Below are 25,901 nucleotides of genomic sequence, written 5' to 3'. Positions count from 1 at the left end.
TTCAGAAAAATCATGCTTTGCGTTTTCCAGAAACGTCTAACCTACCATCGACCGTGAGTCACGCTGTATATTATATCGAATCAAATGGCCATTGAGTCTACTGTTCTCGATATGAAATATTATTAATGCTTAGCGATATAGTATTATTACGGTGAAAATTTACTTTTTCAGTCTTCTGAGGTGATTATATATGGAATTGACTATAGATAAACCAGATACATTGAAGAAAGTAATTGAAGACATTACCTTTTTGTCAAAATCCCACAAATGCTTAAAACTGTGTTATATAAATTCAGTAGTAGTAGTCTTTGAGTTATATTATGAATATTTAAAATAACAAGGGTTGAGTGGTAGAGCACCTTCACGTGAACTCCCCCTTGGGATTTCTGAGTAACAAGACGAATATCATGTAACATTTTATTTTTCATTGGAAATAAAGACGATATTATTATTTTCATAATTATTATTATTCACTACAAAATTAACGCATCTGCAACCTTTTTTCATTTCACGTGCCGTAAAGGTCTGTGACACTGCTGGAATTCATTTTGTTGTGCAGTAGTTTTAATTTTCCTAAGATAATTCGAATTGTATAACATGAAGGGCAATATTGATGTGCATGAAATAGGGGAGAGTATGTATGAAAGAGCCAATTTTATGAAACAAAAAAATTAACGTCTTGTGATGGTTATTGAATAAAATTGCTTTTTGTAAATAATTTATTCAATAGGTATGGTTATCCAGTCAAAATAACATGAGATACAATGACATAAATAAGTAATATGGCAAATTTAAAAAGAAAAAGGAAATCGGCTCTTTCAAAGTAACATGTGTATGAAAGAGCTGGGCATGTGCTATGAAAGAGTCGGGTTTCACTTTACAAAAAAGAAACAGTCTTTCAGCAAATAAAAATTACTTAATAAACTATTTATCTGTTATATAGATCTTATCAATCTGAAAAAAATACTCATTCCTGTGAAAATCAGTTATTGTTAGTTCTAAATCACAATCTTCCAACAATGATAAGCAATATATTGTATATTTTTTTAATAATCAGTATCCACTATGAAATAATTAATTAACTAGAAGCCTTGTAATGCCACTTGGCTCCTCTTTACAAAAAAAAAACAGTTTTTCAGCAATAACAATCTCCTAATAAACATATAAAAAAATTGATGTTTGTTGGTTGGTTGGTTGGTTGGTTGGTTGGTAAGTGATAAACTTCTATATCGCTCAACCGATCGTGATGAAACTTGACATGTATAGGTAATTTTTCATAGAGAAGGTTTTTTATCAGTTTCTCTGTAACTCGCCTTTAGATGGCGCTGTAGAACAATTTTTTAAAAGCATTGTTCTATAACGCTGCGCATGCCTAAGTTCGTTGATTCTGATTCTGTCAAAATATTGGAACAGCAGCCATACAGCAACATAGTACTAATCAGTACTACAACTACCAAATTCTACGCGGGCGAAGCCGCGGGCAACAACTAGTCTCGTATAAAAACCTAATCAAACTTGGACATTGCGTATTTCTATTAAAATCATATTTATTTATCAGTTTCAAATCACAATCTTCCATATTCTTGAGCATCTCAATACAATTATAATTTTTTTTAAATCAATCTCTTTATGAAATGATTAACTAGAAACATTTTTGGCAAAAGAAATTTGTATCACCTTCAATGTCACAAGACTTGTGTGCCCAATCATCACAAATGTTTTACTGGTACCATTCTATTTTGCTCTTAGAATAATATCCATTTCATATCCAATAGATTAATTTCTTCTGAACTTGTTAATGAGGAATCATCCTACAAAGATATTTTGGCGCTGGAATCACTGGACTCATCACTTAGTTTTTTTTATATTTTGTTTTGTTGACATTTTCTCACAACAACTTTTCGAGCTTTATTTTTCTTCTCTTTTCCTCGTTTTTTTTTCTGCAGCTGGATTAGGTCTGTCGGTCATATATGATGCAAGAAACGCATCGTCAGAAAATATGTTAGAATTTCGGAGATATATGACAGTTTTGATGAATCCTTGAGTAAGATTTTGTAGACCTAAAGCTTCTAAAAAGGCATCTTCAATAAACTGCGCAATTTGGTAGTTTGTAGTGTATTGAAAGAGCCAGTTTTCGTAACGTTTTTGAAGCCTCCACAAGTGGATATTTCAAAACATTTAAGATGTAACCTCAAAATACATCTATGTCGCGTAAACATTATGACATCAATATTATCTCAAATCATATCATATATATCAATATTATCGTAAAATAATGCTAAAGTAACGATACTATATATCAATTTTATCAACTCATGCTGCACTTTTCTTTGTGAAACAAATTAAGTAAACGCAAAAAAACTTACTTTTTGGTCCTAACACATTTGATGTGGTCTACCGACGCCATTCGTTTTCGCAGTACTGTTAAACGTTTGTGGATGACAGCTATTCAGTGTTGCCATACAAACATTGAAATAAAATTATGGTAGGATTTTGGTAAGTTGTATAAAATCACATTGGCTCTTTCTCCCCTACTTAAGGCAATTACGAATTCATTTACTGAGGATTGAAAATGTATTCATCTAAATAGCATTGTATGTGAAATGGGTATAGTGTGCTATCCTTAAAAGATAGACATATGAACGTGTAATGAATTGCTCTGCTATATCTCAAAGAGATTGAGTACATTTTTTAAGAGAGCTCCCTGGCTTCGCACTGGTAGTACCACACACCGAAGGAGATTTAAAACATCCAAACTTATTATCTCAATAAGGGTCCGGCATTATTCAGCTAAAATGATACAGAATACGGAAAAATCATGAAAGACTTGTAACTTTAGCCCCTCAACCTTTAATTTCGAAGTCAAACTTTCACTCATTTTTGTTTAAACTCATAAATCAGGAAAATATGCCGAGATTCAGATATTTTATCGTATGCTACATTTTTTTTCAAAAGTAAAGGGGCTAACAAAAAAATGAGTGGTTGCACATCAAAAATATCCAAAAACAACTAAGCAATGAGTTTTCAAAAACATTGCCTTTTGAACATTTGAAAAATTCTACAAAAGTTAATTTGTAATATAAGCGGCTAAAATTTATACACATACTGCCATAAAAAAAGTGAGGTTATGTATTAGGAAATTGAGATATAAAACTGATTCTGTTACTCAAATCAGTAAGACATGTTTGTGACTGTTAAACGTCATTGGTTAGACTGGTGTGCAAATATTGAAGCTACCGTGCAGCGAAACGAATCTTGAATAAAATTAGATGTGAAAATCCTATAACTATTATCTTCTATTCCACATCTCATTGCGTTTATGACACAATAGAATTTACAAAAATGTTTTTTTTCATATCGCGAGTGGAAACAAAGCAACCGAAGAGAAATGTGTACAATAAAAATTAGGAGACGTGTTCTTCCATTTACATTTTTCATGTGAGATCTGTATAAGGAGGTGTAAAACCGAGCGTTTCGTACTGTCAAATGAGAAAGGAAGCGGCTGCAATAAACTTATAAATCCGTTTTATCGTTTTATGACTTTTTACGCGAGCCCTTCCGTTTGCAGGAGATATTCAAATAAGTGTTTTATGTAGCCTGGTTCGTGATAATATTTCGGGTGTGTTGACTAATCTATCGGTATTACGAATGGAAAATTAAAATAGTAGGAAAGTTAAATTAGTACATGAATTTCGATACGAACTGTATCATCATTCAAGATAAGTAGAGCTTGAAATAAAGCAAGAATTATATTCATATACTGTTCAAGACATGTTGAGAGATACAAGACTTTCCTGGTCTCTGCAGTCGAATATGCGTCTTGTGTTTTTCAGAATCATTTTCAATAGTTCGTTCAGTCTGGCCAATATACTTTTCGTCGCAGCATCTCCACTTCATTCCACATATTTCACACGTTCTTCAAAGGCAAAGAAGAATACTAGACTATGGTATATATACAAGATCATATCAATCCCCGATATATCGAATTAGTTCGCGAAATAGTTTGAAAGCCAGCAAAGTGATCGTGATATAATAATATAAGTGTGATTACAAAGTTTGCTTACACCAAAGCGTTCAGTGTAATTCGAAATTTCAAATAAAATATGTAATCAAATGAATCTGATTACTGTGTCGAGGAAAAAAACATTCCGAAACTTCCCTACACAATAGAATCTAGCTTACCTTTCATATTCAACACAAGATTTATCCCCTATTACTACTGAACTTGCTTCATTCTCCTCGAATCTTCTGAAAAATTGGCTAACTGATTTATATACGAATATTCTATAGTTATGAAAAATGACCACGTTCATTGATTACTTTCTTTTGGTGGCGAAAATGAAAAAATCTAATAAAATTTGGACAGCAAACTCTATAATGATTTATGATCAATTTTGATTCATTCACATCAATTGTTCTTTTTCAAAAAGCAAAAATTCTTAAATACTGAGCAGGATGTTTTGCTGGGATAGATTTAACATAGTTCTCATTAAGCTAAAACCGTAAAACTGGAAATTATCAAGTCACCTATAATTGAATACTAGTATTTGAAAAAATTTGAAAATAGTAGTATGTTACGCCTGCGTTAGAAGGTTCGACATTTTTTTGCGAGATCAAAAAGTTGATCATTACACAATGACGCAAAGCCACAGCGTTTGACTTTTCCATATATTTGATTTGATAAATAACTCAACTATACAGAATATAACTGAATAGGTGTAAAACATTCAAGGAGGGGATTCCTCATCGAAAAAAAATAGGATCTTTCATATAAAGAAACTTCATTGGAGCATCCCTCATTAAGAAACAGCCCCTTGAAGGGGGTACATAAAATGTGTATAACAATTTTTTTCACTAGTACTGAAGAAGTTACAAAATTGAAATTAACCTGACGTTTTGTACTACCAAACAGACACTCAGCCAGTAATTTATTTGGTTTACCCCATGGTTGTAAGGGGTGGAAAACGCAACCCCTAAAATTTATTTTCAATGTAACTTTTTGTCTTATCATTTGTTCACCATTTGAATATATTTCTGATAGCCAGTTGCATTTTAAACAAAAAATGTCTCTTGGGTTTTTTTCCCAAAGTAAACCATTTCGCAGCAGAAAATTATTTTATGAACAACTACAGAGATACATCGTCATAAATGCGAACTGGATTTATTGTTATATTGTAGTTAGTAATGAACAAAACTAATTCAATAATAACAAAACACACAACATGTATAAATCATAGTGAATGTTCAGACAATAATAAGTAATCTTCAGACAATACGCATGCATCTAGACGTTGGCGCATTGAGCCACGTATTCGCTCAAATATTCCTGGAGTCTCTCTGATTACCCTGCACGCATCGATGATGCGGTTTCTCAAGTCCTCTACATCGCGAACAGAACTACGATAAACCAAATGCTGCAAATGGCCCCAAATAGAGAAATCGAGAGAATCGAGATCCGGGGATCGAGCGGGCCAGTTCTGTGATCCTCCTCGACCTGTCCACTGATTTGTATATGTTTAAGTTAAATGCTGACGTGCTACTTGACTAAAATGGGCGGGAGCCCCATCATGCATAAAAAACATATACCTTCTGACACCCTAAGGAACTTCCTCCAACAGTACTGGATGCACTCCTCTTGAAAATTGAACGTATGCCTCACCATTTAATCGAGGAGGTAGAAAATGAAGTCCAATTAAATCATCCCCAATAACTCTGAGCCACAGGTTAAGAGAAAACTGACAATAGCGTGAGGGTTTTCATCAGCCCTTATGTGGTAATTATGAAAATTAATAACCTTGTCCCGAGAAAAACTACATTCGTCTGTAAATTCTATCGTCTTCAGAAAGTCACAATTTCTTCTAATCATTTCCAGCATCCAATTGCAAAATTCAAGACGGTCCGGAAAGTCTAGCGGTAACAGTGCCTGTACTCGTTGCAGATGGTGAGGGTATAAGAGTTGTTCCTTTAAAATTCGAAATACCGTCATATGATCAACATTTAGCTGGAAAGCAATATTTCTAGTACTGGTAGTAGGTTGTTCTTCAATCAAATTAAGTACTGCTTCCTCAAGCTGTGGTGTTCGTACTTCTCGATGGCGACCACAATCCTGCGTTCTTTTGTCGAATGAACCATATTCTCGTAATCGTTGATGAAGTCGAGCAAATATTCTATGTGAAGGATGCTGCCGTTGAGGATACATTTCAGCATATCTTCTAGAAGCTTCTAACCCATTCCCCTGCGACAGACCGTAAACGTAATGCATATCAGCCATTTCCTCACTTGTGTATGCCATTTTAATAACAAGTGAATTATTAAAGTAGTAAGAACAGAACAATAACACACAATTAGTATTAAATCAACTTCGAAAATTCACAAACTGACAGCGTCATACCAATTTAATTGTCACTATCACTAATAGCAACCTACTAGATAGATTATCGGAAAAAAATGTTTAAATGGTAAACAAATAATAAGAAAAAACGTTACATTGGAAATAAATATCAGGAGTTTCGTTTTCCTCCGCTTACAACCATGGGGTAAACCAAATAAATTTCTGGCTGAGTGTCTTTTTGGTAGTACAAAACGTCAGGTTAATTTCAATATTGTAACTTTTTTAGTGCTTGTGAAAAACATTGTTATACAAATTTTATGTACCCCCTTTAAGGGACTGTTTCTTAACAAGGGATGCTCCAATGACATTTCTTTATATGAAAGATCCAATTTTTTTTTCGATGAGGAATCACCTCCTTAAATGTTTTACACTTATTTAGTTACACCCTGTATAATAATTGATTCTGCACGTGTTTTGAGGTATAGAATAATATCTTGAATTTGGCATAAAGCCCAATTTCAGCAGGTGATTATAAAATAGGTTTACCTATCTGAAACAATGTTTATGTCATATGAACCTGTATACAGTATAGAAAGTAAACAAAAACCATAGCAATGTTCTTTTTAGATGGTATCCTTTAAAAAACTGTAAATAATATCCGTGGCAAAGTCAAATCAAAACGCCTTGTTGCATGTTACAACATTAGTTGTCAGTATTTTAATTTAAGTATGAAGTTCGTTAACTTCAAGTCTGACAATTGGTTATAGTAACGGAAATGCATAAAATAACAGTTTTACAACTGATTGGTTAGGGATACAACACAACAGGAAGTAACTCGCCTATTTCATGAGAAATTTCCTAATTTGCCGCCCATATCTCAAGGAACAATGAGCAAAATAGTGAAGCAGTTTCGCGACCTTGGTCATGTGGGGTAGTAGACAGGCATCCACAATATTCAATGTCAGCCATACATCGATAGTAAACATATTGAAAGAAAATGAAATGCATCTCTATGAAATGATACCTACTCAGGAGCTCATGGAAGACGATTTTGATAAAAGAACTTATTTTTGTGAGCACATGATGGACATTTTGGATAACACTATCATCCAATTAGAAGACGTTATATTTTTTGATGAGTGTTCTTTGTCTCTTAACGGTCATGCTAATCGGCAATTGTGCCGCTACTGGTCAACAGAAAATCCTCACTGGATGAGGAAGAACACACGTAATACCCTCAAAAGGTTGATGTTTGTGAAGGGAGTGAAGGAAACCATATCACTGGTCCCTTTTTCATCGAGGGCAACTTGAATGGCGATAATTATTTGACACTACTTCAAAATGATGTCATTCCAAGTTTAGCAAAATCATATCCTGATCCAGAAAACCCTCAAGTTCCAGTGAATACTATATGGTTTCACCAGGATGGAGCATCACCACATTACCAAGTTGATGTCCGGCAATACCACGATACAACATTTTCCAATCGGTGGATAGGGAGGCGGGGATCGATTGAATGGCCTGCGCGATCACCTGATCTTTCATCATTAGATTTCTTTTTATGGGGATATGTAAAAAGAAGTATGTACAAAACTGAACCTTCAGATTTGAATGACTTAAAAGAACGAATAACGCTTGCGATTAGGTCGGTCACGCCTGTTTGTCAAATTTCGGTAACCATATGGTTTTAATTTATTTTATCTCAATTGTTGCAATCAACTTGAAAGCAATAACATTTCTGAATGGAGAATGAAGAAACTCTTCTAACGACATTTGACGTGTTTCGGGATTTTTGTCAAATATGTGCAGTAACCGGAATAATGAATTTATTCCATTTGGCTTCTACACACTGCATAAGCCATATAAGCAATCGAACTAATATTACGACACATTGATGTTGATGGGTCGAATTTCTGTGACATATATTCTGTGCTAAACGTGTTCGACATCTGTCATTTTTAGCGTTGAATTCAAACTATTTGTAACTCATCGGATACATAATTTTATTACAATTGTAAAATTATCAAGATGGAATTTTGGTCAATCCAACGTTTCAACCAAAACTAGTTGTATTGTAATATGTTGACGTTCACTAATAACTCCACGAAACTTTTAGGTTGACAACTATTGCTGTCATCTGTCAAAAAAGTTCATGATTTCTGTTCCGTGTTGTATGTTTCTTCTGTAAGGTATTCTGTGGTTTCGATGTCGCTGAATGGACTGTAGTTAATATTTCCGATTATGACGTATCTCTTGCATTTTTTACACAATCAACTGCTTCAAAGTAATGGATAAAGTTGGATATACAGTAGTTTGAAGTATAAAGAATTATTGAAAACTGCCGAGGTCGCAAATGGAAAGTCAAATTAGAAAACGATGACATTTTCTCAAATGCTCGTGAGTTAATTGTATGACTTTATTCGTTTACTTTTCTTCAAAGGTATTTGATACTTCAATGAGTTTTTTTACAAGATTTGCCATTTCTAGAATTATTTTAACGTCATTTCAAGAGTTCGCTCAGGTCTTGAATCATATCTTTATATTTTTATAGTGGAAATAATTTTTACTTCTGTTTTTCTTTTCTGTCAAGCTGGGTCATTATATAAGCAATAATTATTTCACTATCGGGTTTGACGGGTGGGCAACTGAACTAAAATATGCGGGAATTAATAAAAGAGAAAGCTCTTATTCTCTGTAAGATATACAAAAAATGAGAAACAGACAGAGTAAATGAAAAACTATTTTCATTTCAAAATCATATATTCAAACAAACCAAAACAAATAAACAAATCCAAGAGTATCTCAACATAATCAGGAAATGTACGCCTATCTTCAGACTCCAATTATTACAGTTATACCCTGTAGAAGAAAAACAACACTTTTTTTTTCTCCTTTTCCGACCAGTGGGATGTCGCTGCAGCAGCTCGCTCCGGCGAACGAAATGATTTTTGCAAGGGAATAGCAGCGAGATGATTTTTGCTGGGTCGACTCCCTTGGGGCCTACCCTGCTGGACCCCTTTCGGACTCCTCGAACCCTCGCTTCATCTCGGCCAGTGGCGGATGAAAGAAATTAATACTTTTTAATGAGATTTCGGTCGAGATGCGAGATGCAATCTCTGAGGCAGAAGCGGATGAAGATGATTGTGTTTTGTTCGTTTATAGGTGTCAATTTGAAATATTCCCATCCTATAAAACTATGAGAAAAATCAGAAAGAAAAATCAATTCTTTTAATACAGATCATTTTTAGGAATGATTTCATCCCGTGAGGTTCAACTCCAAGGAGCAAATGTTATCCTTGAAATTTTCAATGAGCAGGAGTTAACAAGTGTTCACAGGATTTCAATAAGATACTGGAATGTTCAGAGGTGTTTTTTCTTCAACCGCAGTTGATTGAATTCATTGTCTTATATTATGCATTGCCAAAACTAAAGTGGAGTGATTAGACCAACGGTCAGCAACAGGCGGAACGCGAATGGTCGAACCTCGGACCGCCAAGTATACCAAGTATAAATTAGAACGTAGATAAGGCATACAATATCTTAATCAAATAAAAAAAATTAGCCACATAGAATTTAACTCGGTACATATTTTATTTTGAGTTTCCTAGCTAACCTGTTTTACAAGTACCTACAACTGACAAGGTTTGATTAGTTTTCCATCTAGCCTGGCTAATTAAAGAACAAGTAACCTCCATCTTGCGAAACTTAGATACGCAGAAAGCCAGAAAGCACTTTGAGTTCAGAACAAACAAGCGCAATATGCTGGTTGTGGCTTTCCTAAAAGATGTTTTGAAATATTTGAATGCGTTCAACACAGAGTTACAAGGAAATCTTTAACTAATATATGATCTGATACAAAGAGTATCTGCTTTTCGTCGCGAGCTGGATATCTTTGAAAACGATATTGCAACAAAAATTCATTCATTTTCCGACAATTCTTGAATATAAAAAGAATTCCGAAGAAGACATTGTGCAGTTATTGTTAAATTTCTGGCCGATCTTAGGAACGATGTGGCGGCAGAATGGACAGATGTGGATACCAAGTTGTTCAATCTGTCAAAGCCGTCACCTCAACTAGAGATAATCAATTTTCAAGAAGATGTGTTTTTGCAAATGAATAAAACGGTATCCTAATGAGAATTTTGGACCCAATATGTCCCAGAAAAACCTGAAAATTGCAAGAAAGTAGCTATAAATTTGTCCACAATGTTTGTCTCGAAATACGTACTACGTACCTATGTGAATTATCATTCTCAAAGATGATTTTTTTGAAAATTAAATACCGTTCAAGATTAACGGACACCCACATGGAAGACCAACTTCGAATTTGCTGTTCCTCTCGAGAACCAAACTGTCTCAAGACCGTCGGTGTAGTTTCGTTTGAGTTCATTTTGTTCTATAATTCAGAATTTGATTTGAAACCAAAATATTACATGGGTAGCACGTCATTGTTATCACTTGTTTTTCTCTGGACCTCATTAAAATTTTCTCACAGTATACGGTCCCCACATAAAACTACTTGCCGTCCCCTGGGTTAGACTGTCCTTTTGTTTTGTTACCAAAAACTCAGCAATAATTGTTGAATATTCGAAGTTATGTATTGAACTATTGTAATATGATTGTAGACTGAATTGAATTGAAACCATATCCGTAAAATGGACATTGAGAAATACCCAAACAATTGCACAGTTTCCACATTTCGCAACAATTCATCTTATGGTTCAGTCATTTTACTAAAAATTAGATAACTATCTCGGAATTTGAGATACCCAGTTATAATCTCGTACTTGTGTTTCGACATCCTAAAAGTTGTCCCTAAACCTTAATAAAGCAGAGTTGTACGCGACTATCATAATCTAAGGTCAATGTCACGGAGACTTTTTCCATTTTTCTGTTAATATCTCGTCTAGCATACATACGTTGAATCGTTTTCGAGATAGAGGGCGCAGAACCCGTCGTTAGAGCATCATTCTAGGCCAACCGGTAGTTAAATACAGTAACTTTTAAAATATGCCAACTGCACTAAGTAATGAATAGCTTCTAGAATCGAATTAAGATACCTATAAAGAAATTTCGCAAAAATAACACAAACGTCAACTACGTCTGTCCTCACGAGTCTGCTCGTGTTCGGGTCGCGTTCTCGGCGATGGCGCTTCATTGCTTAGATCGCCCCTCTACCCCCCTCACATCGTCGCACGTCGTCAGTAGACGCGACGCGCAATAGCTTACTGCGTTGCTCCAAGTCATTCTTATTATGATTACTTTTGAACGATTCTTCCAAATTACTTAGTGTAGAAGATAGAGTGTATGTATATTAATTACTCAAAACGACAATTGTATCAATTTTTGTAAGAATTTGACAGATATTCTAAAATATGCATTGTAAAAAAATATACAATCCAATTGTATTTGAGGCTCAGATAAATGCTACCGCAGTTAAACAATCTCACGGTAAATTATCTTCATGTAACTCCAACGGATTAGGCAGCGCACGCCAAGATAGCTCTCAGGAAGCAAGAATTTTTCCGAATTACTTAATACTTATCGTTATATTATGACCAAAATCACACAAAACCTCTGTAAGTTGAAGCCTATATGTTATTCTGTATTCATATAAAGTTTCATCTGAATACGTTCAGTCGTTCAGGCGTGAAAGACCCACATACATACATACACTTAGCCATCCTCACAAACTTTCACATTTATAATATTAGTATGGAATAGACTAGCTGAGACTCGATATATTACATGGAATACATTTTTCAAAAATTGTCAATTTGAAGTTTGAATATGTTCAGTGCAAAACCGTAAAAATTAAACCCTGAATCGGTATACGAAAATTTATTATCGACGCACGCCTATCATATTCCGTTGTGTGAATTAGAAAACTAAACCAACCAGAAGAGCAACTGGTAGTTCTTTGCCGTCAGATGTTTCGAATTCATCACCCGTACTAACCAACGTGATAGCCGGTGGCGGCCAAGCGAAGAAACCATATTGCGCAGGTAATTTAACAAATAACTGTCTTCCGAACGAGTATATATTTGCCCTCCACCGAGGAAAGGTGACTGGAAAATTTGACAAACCGAAATGTCAATAAGAGTTTAATCTGGAATAGCATTGCATTGAAATTGATACGGGTGATTACAGGTATCGATTTACTACAAAAAGATAAATGTCTCTGAAACGGATATAATAACGTCAGGTCAGACACTTCCACTATCTGCTTTGATAAGTTTGTTGGGGTTTAATATGGACACCAATATGTCTTGGCACAATCATGTCGCTGAAATTGCAGAATCCGCTTCTCAAAAGCTTGAAACACTGTTCCGAACCAGAAAACTCTATATACCTTGGCAACTTTTGATGTTTTATAAAGTTCAGATCAGACCTTCTTTGAAGTATTGTTCTCATCTATGAAGCTCCGCCCCTAAGCATCCCACATAGCAATAGATATTCCAGGTATATTTCATGAATATACATTCAAGGATATTGTATTATGCTATGAATATGCCATGGATATATGTATATATATATTCTGGAGAATATTCCCTGGAAGTGCTCCTGGCGAACCTTTGATATATTTTAAGAATATTTCTTGGGAATATTCTTGGAATATCTTATAATATTCTTAGAATATGTAAGGTATATTCTATTAAGAATATTCCAGGAATAGAACCCGAGGAATATTCATAAAATATTCAGGATATTCTTAGTTTATTGTAGGAATATACAATAGGGAAACACCATAGAATATTCTTTAAATACATTTTATGAATATTCTAGGAATATTTGGAATATTCCAAGAATGTGACGAGTAAACGCTATTAGGCATGTATATATTGCATTTTGATGCAAGATTCACACAAGTAATAAAACACATAATATTCATAAACAAATATATTTTAAAAACAATATACACTGGAATATTTGACGTTTCAACCAATATTAAAAATAAAAAATCTAATTCAAAATATTTATTCACTGAATAAAATATTCCTGAATACTGACATGTTACAAATATTAGAAATGTATTCAAATTAGGATGTTCCTACTCTCAAACAAATGTATACTAAAAAATATACTAAAATAACAACTCTGTGAATTCATCAGCACTAATTAAAAAATAATAAATATATCATTTCATTGAAAAAGAAAAAATGAATTACATCAAGAAATAGGTTAGGTTAGGTTTCTCACTTAAAAAAATAAACCCACAAATGAAGTATTTAAAATGAGTGGTATGATGGGTTCTTCAATGAATTTCACTTACTTAAAGTTATCCAAACTTTGCTCACCAGAATAGTTTTCCTTATATTTGTCTAACAATGCATCAGCCAGTGTTTCAATAGTAATACCTGAAACAAAATGTACGTTAACGTTCATTATCACTATTTGAAAGTGGCACAATAAAACTGGAATAAAAATCAAATAGATATTTTTCACATAGGTTACTCATGAACATTTACAACATTTTATGACTTGGAGAGCAAGTTGCATTGTCTTGTTGAAAAGTACTCATTACGTTTTTAGTTCCTTGGTGCACCTGCCTGTACCAGGTACCACTCTGTTTCCTTTTGGGCAAATTGATACTATCTTGAAAACGAGTGATAAAAATTATGAAAACAAATGATACAAAAGAATGTGTCATTCACTTACTTTTCTCTATTGAAGATACACAACTGAAATCACTCTAGTTCAAACATGTACTTAGTCAAACCAACAAATCCCACACACCAACTCTCCTCGAACCTAAAATGAGGTATAGTAGGTTAATCACCATGACTTTACTATCGATACTATTGCATTTTACTTACTTTTCTTGAAGACTGAATATATGCAACTCTCCTGTTTGAAGATCCAAAATCAAACTATTCGCTGTACTGCAAATTGGACAACCCCAAATTATAAATGGTACACTGAACGTGATAGAATTATACTTTGATAACACCAACACACCATGCATTACACACGCGAGCCTGCCACGTCAACCGCCATGTTGAATCAAATGTCGAATTTAACGCAAAGGTACCAAGCATTAAGGGACAGCCGCTTTCACAGAGCTTATTCGACTGTCGCGCGCTACACTTCAATTGACCAATGAGAAACGTTTACTCCAATTCTTCACTTCCCCATTTCTCTGTTTCCAGGATTTTTCGCTTTGTAATTAAATAATTTCAAATACAAAAAGACAAATAGGATGAGAATTAACCAATTTATTGATGCAATTGGTTCATTTATTGGCCCATTCAAATTATTTTGTCGTTTCCAACAGTTGCTGTTGGAGCAATTCATCCAGAATCTTCGCGTTGAGTTCAAAAACTGGTTAACACTATCAGGGTTATATACATTAGGTAATGCATTCGATTAAGATCTTCAAATATTTTTGTTTTTAATAATATTGAATTATTTGAATACGTTATTATAAGATAATTCAAAATTCCATTGTATAGAATATTCCAAAATATACCGTGGGGATATATTCTAAGAATATACCATATGGTATATTCGATCGACAATATTCTTAGAATATTCAAGGGAGAATAATCCATTTATAGACATTCTATGCACATTCTTTCGGGAATAATCCTGCCATATTCATTCAAGCATATTCTATGAATATTCTAAAGGCATGTATATATTCCAAGAATATTCTATGAATATTTGGAATATATACGTTCGTTTTATGATATACAGGGAATATTCCATGAATATCTAGTGCTGTGTGGGATACCCTGAAGCTGCTGGATTCCACCCAAAGAAAAGCCATCCGACTGATTGGAGACGTAAACATCACTTGCAACTTTGATAGTCTGGAACATCGGAGAAAGGTTGGAGATTTATCTCTCTTCTATAGATACAATTTGTTGTAAATAATGATAGCATAGTACTGAAAAGAAGTTTTGAAGAATGATATTTTATGCTGAGGAACTCGTAGAACTTCGTTTGTTGAGATTGTATTTGAAAGCATTTGCAGAATATATGTCTAGATTATTTCAAGAAGTCATAACACTCTTGAATAAATAAACCCACAGAGCAGTAGAATTTTTTCAGCAGAGAAAATAGATCGACACTTTCATGAAACGTCATACCTAATATTTTTTTCTGTACCTTAGAAACTCTGGAAATCTCCCTAATTCTGCCACAAGACATGATGGTTAAGGAGAATTCGAATATTCCATGGCACAGTAAAAACTAAGAAAGCCAGACTCATTCAAACTCGGTTTCAGTTGGTTTATTCAGATTTTTGCAAACGTACCCTGTATGTAAATTACAATTTAAATTGTAATCTATACGAGTTCCAACATATTTGACATCAAACATACACGAATCCTCTATTACATTACGTCTGGAAGTGAAATTCTTTTCTGTGTGAAATATTTCGCGAGAATACTGGAGCAATGGCAGTTTTGATAAAAGCATAACTATATTCCAGTATTTCATTCACATTCACATTTTTTTTGAATTCTTGGATGTTCTCAGGTTTCATTCTTGGTTTCTGAAACTAAATTCATTCCCGATTTCAATCATTTTCACAACCTCTTCATGAAAATTTATGACAGATCATCAACTAACCTAATGTTATTTTCCTCACTTACTGATGATGATTTCCTCATAAAGCATCTTTAGTATCGTCATGACTACACCTTCGCAAAAATTATGAGTAACGAGTAGATAATGAATTTTAACTCAATGACAAATTTTAATTAATGTGGGCTTTCCGAAGTGTAAAACCTACATCTTGCTTATGAGCAATGTCGGTGAACAGTGGGACGCACATGGGGTCTTTCACCCCGTGTGGTCACCTGGATCTACACTGAAATAATAAGACCCATGTTAACGTATGAAGGCATTGCCAAAAGTTCTACAAGCAACGGTCATCCAAAAATTATATCAAATACAGCTATTGGCTTGTTTAAACATCACAAGAGCCATGACAACAACACCAACCGCAATAATGGAATTGATTACTAGTCTCACCCCTCTGGACCTGTACGTTAAGGAGGTTGCGTTAATGGCCATGTTACGATTGCGCACGGCTGAGTCAATTGAGGCTGAGCCTATGGCGAGAAGCGCTCACTGCGCAACCTCTGCTGCAGGCAGCCAGTGATGCAATTGATGCCAGGCTTGTGATTAATAAACCATACAAAATACAAATAAAACAGAACTCATACTCAGATGCTACAAATGCAATACGCATATATACAGACGGCTCAAAAACCAAAGAAGGCTCTGGATGTGGGATTTAATCCAGATTACTAAGTCTAAGGATTAAGTGGGAAATGGGAAAAAATGCCAGCGTGGTTCAATCAGAACTGGCTGTTATCTCAATCGCCACAAAAAAATAACCAGAAAAGGAATTTCTGGCAAAATCTTAACAATCTGCACTGATAGTAGACAAACCCTACCAGCCTTGAACAGACAACGTGTTACTTCAGGGCTAATACTAGAGTGCCACCAAGATTTAGCCAAAGCCTCGGTATATAATAACAATATCCTGAGGTGTGTTGAAGGCCATGACAGGAGCCGACTTTTCAGCCAAGAAACTAGCTGGACTAAGAATTTTAGGTCCTAGTGACACCTACGGCCTGATGACTTCGACAATTGCAGAACTAGCCAAACGTCACACCCATGCTCAATTCCTAAAAAGATGGAATGGAATCAAAGGATGAAGACTGGCCAGGATCACTCTGGGCGATCCTGGCAAGCTGGTGCCGAAGAAATATCTGGAGATGACTAGGAAAAACCTACGCCTAACAATAGGATTTCTGAATGGCCACTATCAACTATGCAGGATGTTTGAACAGGAAGATGAAACTGTCAGTCATGTTATGTGAATGTCCGGAGTTATCATCAATAAGAGAGTGTGTGTTCGGCGAGTCTTGCCTACACCTGCCGATAAAAAGAAGATATCCCCTAGTGACCTGTCCACCTTCCTGAAAAGGATAGGCCGGACAATGACTAGGAGGACAACTCCTCGGGAGGATATACAATGGGTCACATGTGGCCTGTGTGCTGTGGGCCTACACTCAGCCTCCCTACTCTACAGATACAGAACCTACCACATCAAAAACCGCCAATCTGTGGAGAACAAAACATGTGATTATTTTCAATCATATATAATAAATACAAATAGCTGGCGATAGAAAAAGCAATACCTACATTTTTAGCAAAAAATTAAAGTGTAATACCTATCTTCAAAATTAAGTCAACTGTGATAGTATTGGCCAATACTTGAGAGTACTTACCACTGAGTGCGGTTTTCACTAATTACCAATTTCCACATAGAAAAACAAATTCAAAAAGAGGAAGAACTCAATTATATATTGTCATTCAGTAAATTTTCAGATTTCTGAAATTCATCAATTCAGAGTTCCAGAAGGAATTAAGGACTTCCTGACTCTCGACAGGTTGCTATTATAATACAATTTTGAAATGTATTAAAACTAGTTGGTCGTCCACAAATAAAAACAATCTATGCGAATATCCAAATATCAGGGATCAATACCTTCAATGAAAATTATTCTAAGTTAATTGATCTTAGTAATAGTAATCAATTTGCGTAATCAATTCCTCGCCCAAGTGACGGTATACTGGCACCCACAAAACAATATAAAATCTACTTGGTGGTACTTATCCAAAATATCTCGATGTGATGTGTTTGTCTTCATCAATAATTATTTTAATTTCTCATGCGAAAATTATTACTTTAGCTTACTATTTACTTAAACTCAACATCACCTTCATACCCAATTAAACGGGTCACAAAACGTCTGAAATCAGAGAGAAGGTAGGTAATAATGTCAATGCAAAAACTATGATATGCTGATTTCAAAACTCACCTCTAACGCAGATATCTCTACCTTTCAGAGATATTTCAAGAGGACTAATAAATCCAAAGTATGTCTTCAAGACAATCGAATGCACCGATAAAACCAAGGAATCGTCTGGTTCTATAGTGAAAATGCAAATAGATCCGAAAAACGATAATAATTATCACTTTTAGTAATTCACATCAGTGTTCAGCATTGATATTACTTCCTTGAATGAACTCTCGTAACGATTCGCTACAGAACCTGACCTGTCCGTTTAAGCTTTTACTGACTTGAAAAAATAAGTTGGAAATGAATTGAATCATCCCAATATAATAATGTATAATTCTGAGATTTGTCTCTTCCTATACCACAAAAAACTGGCTTATTGAGTTTGTCACAATGCTTGGATTTATTCACAAGAGAGGAAACCCTGGATGGAGATGAAAAACCAACCTGTTCGAGGTGCAAGGAAAGAAAAAAATTCACGAAGTCACTATCAATCCATAAGTTTCGCCGTATTTCAGTAATTCATTTGAACGATTCTCTCCAACGGAAAGATTCAGTGGCAAATTGAATGTTGCCATTAAAGAATATGAGCAATTATGCAGAAGACAATGTGGCTTCTTGTCGTTACAATATATATGCACTTTCTAATTACAGTGGGACTACTTACAACGGGCATCACACAGCATATTACAGACACCCTCATAATGGCACGTGGACTGAATACAACGATACACACGTGTCCCCAATTCCACCAAAATCGCTTGGAGGCATATGTCGTCTTTGATGAACAGGAAGGAACAAAGCAGCACTTTTGAGATGTTTTTTCCTTCTCTCTTTTGAAAAGCTAAATTCTGTTAATTGATTTTTTTTCATCACTCAAACAATATTGATTGAATCTCAGTAACTCCTTGTATTTCAACATGGCTAAATATAATATTCTCATTATTCTCATTGAAGAAAAACATATTTTTTCAAATGAAAATATTGAATGAACTACTGATTTATATTTCATCGAAATTGTTATAAGTTATAAGTTATATGATAATAATAATATACGTTTATTATTTACCAAAAATTCACAACCAATATTGAATTTGAATAAAAAAAAAAAGGAAATAAAAGGTGAGAGTTCAATTTTTTCTCAACACCAGGCAGAGAGAAACTGATCTTTCACTCAGACCCTTACTACAAAGTGAACTTAAAACTAAAATATACCTACTGACTAGTACCAGTAAACAGGAAGAAGGAGTCTAGAGAAAAGCAGAAGAAAAAAAAGAGAGAGAGAGAAAAGATAGGAACCCTTTTTATAATTTATTTTCACTTGTGAGGGCAGTGATTCCTTTAGGTCATGAAACCGCCAGGTTGCATGACGACGCTGTGAGAATGTTAGTTTTTTGCTCTGAGTTAGAAGATATTTTCAATTATATTTCATTTTTGTAGTTCAGGCAAACATACAGTTATGACTTTTTTCAAAGAGAAACACGACCTACTGTAGTCGGTTATCTTATACGTATTCATGTAAATAGCAATATTATATGAAAAACTACGTTTGAAAATTTCCTTTCTATGTCGAGGAATGGTGATGAAAAAAGTTTGTCGAGTATTTCTATCATGTATATCTTTCCTATATATGACTTTATCATGAAGATAGATGGGTTGTTTGTATTTCAAAAGTTTGTAGAAGTACCAAAGAATATGTACTTTACGCCTGTTGGACATATTGAGCCATTCAATTTCTTTAATTTTATGGAAAATCCTCTGCCTGCTTTTTATGCCAAAAATAAGTCTCAAACAGCAGTTCTGGATTTTCTGGATACGCTGACTATCCATGCCATCTAAACATGGTCCATATACAATATCACAATAGTTGAATTGGGAAAGCACTAATGAATCACACAGCATTCTTTTCAACATAATATTAACCTGTTCTTTGAATCTCAATTTTTGATCTAGTATCAAACCCAAGTTCTTTGCACTCTCACTAAAAGGTATTGTGTCATTTCCCATCCCCAGTATAATCACATGAGATATATCATTCCTGACATTGTCATTGCAGAACAAAATAGCACATGACTTTTGAGGATTTATTTTGAGTAAATGTTTATCACATATGTCTTTAAAAGATTGTAAGTCAATATTCATTTCGCTGTTAGTTTGCTATTATGTGGTTCAGAGGTTTTATATATCTGTGTTAAGTAATTTAAATATCAAAATCGATATTTTTCAAATGCAATGGACGTTTTCTACATATTGTTGGGAATGCTACAAATATTTTTTTCTCGTATTCGTTACAATGAAGTTACTTATCCCTTTCGAAATAATTTTTTGCACCCAGTTTTTCCATCACATCTCCCGAGCTATCGCCATCACTCCATACGTACGGACTACGGAACTAATTTGAAGTTGGCGGAAGGATACATTTGTCATAGAGTCCCAAGTGGGCCATGATCGGGTCGGATGAAGTTATGAGAGCCAGAGTGCACTAGATCACTTTTCGCCGAAGCCGTAGAGGGGCAGAGGGGAAAAGTCCGGGCGACTCGCGAATCTCGTGTTGACAAGGCTTACGGAGATTTTCGTACCAGGGATTATGTGGCGGTTCACGGGTTTTTCAATTCTGAACATTTGTTTTGGTGGAGAATGCGTAACATATTTCAAAAATGCTGACGATTTCATCATAGTTTCTGTTTTTGTCAATTGTTGACTTCATAAATAATGGTGAATTTCTCCAACTCAATAAAGTGAACATCTATTGAAGTATAGGAGTGGAGCAAATTATGTTTAGTAAAATTTGTGATTCAACACTGAAAAGCGCTGTGGCTAACCTCCCAAAATTGCTAGGCTGGACCACTAAACCCTCCTAAGAAAAGCAAGCCTGAAAGTAAATAGATTGATGAATAAAGTCGTAACTACGTGGTAGAAGATCACTATATAAATTCTTACTTTATTCATCTTCAGAAAAAATACATCGGAGTCGTACGATGTGTACAAAACGGAATTAAATTAAGTTGAATTAAAGGTAAATTCGTAGATATTATTTATTCTGATACAGTCTAAAATAAATGTATTCATAGGCCATACGATACAATGTTTATACGCCCAGATATTTTATAGACGTTGCTTTTTCTATTTTTGTGCAGTTGCATGTCATATTCTAAGTGCAAGTGGGCATGTGTATTCTGAGTTTGTTGATAGGGGGTTAGTCGACAGAGTTTAATGAAAAGCACATAAATTTTCTCTTTTAACGCGCTTTATATTAGCTTCACCTGTATGTATGTATGTTTATTTGTTTGTAACTCTCCTTATCATTTCATATCGGGATCTGTATTTGACAGAATTATCGACATTATTGCTTGATCTATTCGCGGGCAGATGGCGCTGTACGTAACCTCCTTGATATAATTCGAACTCACTTTACACGTATTTCTTCATTTGAAAAATGTATTTTTCATCAACACGCGCACCTGCTGCCTTGTTTGTAACCCTCCTTTGCGCGCCTGCTGCCTTGGGGTTGGTAGCTGATTTTCAGGCTCCCTCTCCGAAATCGGAAAATATCAATGGTCATTTTTCTAAACAATATACGGCTGATTGATCCCAAAGATTAGACAAAATAAATATAATTCAAAGAGACTAAAAACACGCTTTCATAACATAAGAATGAAAAATAAATATTTTTTCACATGAGGTTAAAACAATAACGAACGAAAAACACTAGTATTATTGTAAACAATCGTGGGCGTTTTATGCCACATTTTTCGTATATCAAGCGCCCGTCCCTTTTTTTTTCAAATAATACTAATATTTTTCGTTCGGTAATGTTTCAAGCTTATTTAAAAAAAATATTTTTAGTTCGATGTTTTTTGAACTATATTTATTATATTAGTACTCAGTAGGTTATTGTTGAACCAGATTTTCAATTTATGAAGGTCTTCCTCAGCTCTATTGAAGATATTGTGCCAACTTCATCTCTGAATTAGCGCTGTGTCATCAGCGTAACAAATGATAAGGCTATTGAAATTTTGTATTTGGAATATAGCGTTAATGTATACAAGGAACAGAATTGGGCTCAAAACTGTTCCCTGTGGAACACCAATAGATATATTTAATGGCCCACTGAGTTGGTCCCCAAATTTAACTTCTGAGTCCAATGAATGGCCTCGAATTTTTCTTTGCCAATTATAGTATTAATCAACGCAGTGTTCCACGTTGGAATACAACATTTCGTTCCGGTCATTTCACCCACGAAGATGAGTCCGGAAGTAGCTGACCTTCAGTAATCCAGAACGAGCATTTGAGGACCCTGGTGGAGATTTACCCATCACAAATGGTGTGAAAGATGGCGAAAGCACTGCACGTCAGACATCATGAGGATTTTGGTGGTTAAAAACATACTGCAAAAGTCAAAAAGCTCAAAAAGTGAGTGCCCTACGATTTGAACGTTCGATAAAATATGTCACATTTTGAGTTCTGTTTTCCTTTGCTCTTGCGCAACGAAAACGATCCTTTTTTTAATCGGATCGTCACGTGTGATGAAAAGTGAATTCTCTGTGACACCAGGACAATGGTTTGACACCAGTGAGCAACCCAAGCCCTTTCCAAAAGCAAAATCTCACTAAAAAAGACCATGATAACTGTAAGGTGGCCGGCGGCTAGTGTGATTCTCTGCAACCTGACCAAATCATCACAGCAGAGTTTTAATTGTGGGGAAATCGACAAAATGTCGAAATGTATAAGAAATTGTATCAGCAGCAGTCAGTAATGATCCACAGAAGAGGTCCGATCCTGCTCCATGATAACGTCCGTCCAAAAATTAAACAAATTTAGCGTCGAAATTTTGCCTCACCTAACATACCTCCCAGACCTTTCACCAACTCACTACCATCTATTCATGCCCTTCGATAACTTTTTCACCTTCAAAAAAACAGCTTTTTCATGCCGTATCGGCTCCTTTGTGGGTAGGGTTTGCAGAACTTCTTAGGAAGATCATTCTGCAAGAATTTAAATCTGAATGAAAACAAAATTTGACCAGATATTTGCAATAGTGTAAATTTTGAATATTTTTTATTTTGCCAAAATTGTACCAACGGAGCGGAAATTTAGCATGATATATGATATATCCTTTGGTGCCCATGACTCAGAAAACAATTCTTACTGGTAATTAACTGCTCTACAATGTGTAGTTCATAATTACTTCATATATCATTGTTGTTCAGTTGAAGTACACAGGAAGCAGCATAGAAAATTTCAAAATTTAGGTCTGTGGTGGAGTTTCATTACGTCCAAAACCTGTTTCGTAATACGATTGGAACCTCTATTTTACTGAAATACCTTCTGATTTCAACGCAACCTCCCATTTCAAATATATAGGAAACTATCTGCATAGTTTCAAATAGAAATTTTGGAAATTGAGTCGGAAATGAAGCTTCATTCTTTGAGTCTTCTGCATATGTTGCTACCACATTTATTAATTTTCTGACATAACCAATACTTTACCAATACGACATAACGACAATACGACATAACCAATACGTTACTTCTCACGGGCTACCCCAGATTACCCCCCATTAAAATTGGTTCAGAAGTGACGAAGATTTTGAAATACATTCAGCTGCGTTGTTATCATGGCATCATAAAAGTCAAGTATTCCACTAGTTTTCGTGAAAATTCCAACCCTGATTGAGCTAGATATGATTATAGATTACCGGCAAATTGATATTTTGGGAGTGGAAAAATTAGGAAATCGATGTTTCATTTCAAATGCCATAAAATGTAGGTCTGCAAAAGGAAATTCAAGGAAGTCAATTTTGATGATTCGCAATGTCTGTCAAAAAATGTTATTTTATTTTGTTAGTGGAAAGCATTAATAGATATTTTCAAGCCAAATGTCATTCCCACCCTTTTAAATTTTCAATTGATAACAACTGGCCAAGTTTTGATCGAATTTGGATTCGAAACCTGCAAAATGACTGTCTTGAGACAGTCTCTGATACCTCAGTAAGCTTATCAACTGAAGGTTTGGAACAGTATCGAAAAAACATGTTTTCGTTGAATCAGTACAAGTTTTTCATGTGTTAACAAAGATCCCAGTGTTTGAAATGAAAACAATTTTAAAACGTCATTTGTAAGGATTTCAGGTACTGGTATCAAACCCGACAAATAAAATCCTACTATTATGATGGCGATCGGCCCCTTCTTGTATAAGTCGCCTGGGTTAATAATGGATAAGATAATTGAAGAAGTAGTTCTGAGTCTGTAAATCCGACAAAAAAAATCAAAACTAATACTACGAAATGGAACTCTGGGGGACCAGACCTTTAGAAAGTGGATGAGATGGGAACAATTCAGAAGAAAGACGAAATTCTGAAGTTGATTTGAAGCTGCCTTCATAAAGGAGTACAAGCAAGTATAAGCAAGTGTCAAGTGTGATTCGCAGTGAACATATGTGGACCTCTTATCCTTAGCTGGCAGAGAAAAATGGTTGTAATTTCCTGAAATAGTTTGAATCAGGTAGATGTTGGGTGAGGAGTACTTTCAGAACATTTTTCTGCCAAGCTGGTGTCAAGATTCTTGTGACATAAGTAGTATAGTCCGTGAAGCATCTCACGCTCTTCTCCATCGATGCCTGTAACTGTAAGAAAAATGAAGCTACCGTAAGTTTCCCTGTCAGAAAATCGGAGAAGAACTGACAACAATTCACGAATTCACAAGGTTACAACGAAAATTGCCTGCTAGCAACCAGATAGAGAACTTTAAAGCATTGGTCGTCCATATAGAGAAATTACTCTTTACAATGGTAACGTTCCTCCTACGTGGATACGAATCAAGTAAACGTGTTTTCACGTAGAGAAGGCAGAAAGTGTTTAACATTGAAGGTGACATTCTCACTATGTATTCTCTGTCTATAAAAAAAATTGTAAAGAATGAAAAAGTGAATATGATTTTCATTTCAACTAGTCATTAACTATTTCTATTAACCACTGCTTCGGATTAACATTTGGAACGTTGTTCATGATAAGTTGAATAAGAACAGGAGTCAGTGACGTAATCTTTCGTTTTTCTAGATAAAATAAGTTGGTATATGAGAAAAATTGTCAAAAATCTAATATTTATGTGAAACTGAGTACAGCGATTTTCAAAATGAATAAATCAAATTTGACGGTCAAGTTAAACTGGGAAAGTGTATAAAACTGTTAGTTGAAATTGATGCTGGCAATATTCTAAATGACTCGGTTAAATTGTATGCTGAATCTCAAAATATTTCATTATATAATCTATTTATAGACGTATTACTCACATGTAGGTTCGAAGAACTTCACAAGTTTCTGTACTAGGCTGAATAAACTGCTGCTTCAATTCTAAGTCCAAGTCATTTCTCTGATAATCTTATTTGGATTACATTACTTTTATAATACTTATTCAGAAGAATATATATAAGATTATTGGTGCGGTTTGCCATCTAGTGTAGAGTAGTTTAACTAAAAACATACAGTCGAAATGTAAACTGAGCAAAATAGTTTCCTACCGAGTCGTAAATTCAAGAATTCTAGAGCCTCAAATATAATGAATGAACATTTGGGATAATTGCTTGAATCATTGTTTTACCTTAAATAAGCTTGGACGCTTCGAATAATAAAGCTACAAAGAAATAACCAATAATTGAAGTTACCACTTAAATGATGAAGGCGTTGATTGGAGAGAAATAGGACAATGTTAGGGATAGTTATTTACCTTTTCAAAACGAAAGATAGATG

The 25,901-nt window shown here is 34.8% G+C and overlaps 1 protein-coding gene across 3 annotated transcripts in view; it reads right to left on the bottom strand.

Moving 5' to 3' along the window:
* LOC111512060 (salivary endonuclease) overlaps positions 1–25,582 on the bottom strand; it is a 45,143-nt gene extending 19,561 nt beyond the window's left edge. Inside the window, exon 1 of one of the 3 annotated variants that reach the window (XM_074177257.1) lies at positions 25,445–25,582. The gene's annotated coding sequence lies outside the window, so the exon portion shown is untranslated. Of the gene's footprint in view, positions 1–2,366; positions 2,467–4,182; positions 4,205–25,444 lie in introns of those variants that run through there. The other 2 variants (XM_074177259.1, XM_074177258.1) reach the window with 2 other exon arrangements.
* Positions 25,583–25,901: the final 319 nt, after the last annotated feature.

Source organism: Leptinotarsa decemlineata, unplaced genomic scaffold (assembly GCF_025532065.1).
Source record: "Leptinotarsa decemlineata unplaced genomic scaffold, Ldec_3_MD MMD2_tig00002974_RagTag_RagTag, whole genome shotgun sequence".
In the NCBI taxonomy this organism is placed as follows: Eukaryota; Metazoa; Arthropoda; class Insecta; order Coleoptera; family Chrysomelidae; genus Leptinotarsa; species Leptinotarsa decemlineata.
The sequence above is the reverse complement of the archived record's forward strand: the minus strand, read 5'-3'. Positions and strand labels throughout refer to the sequence as shown.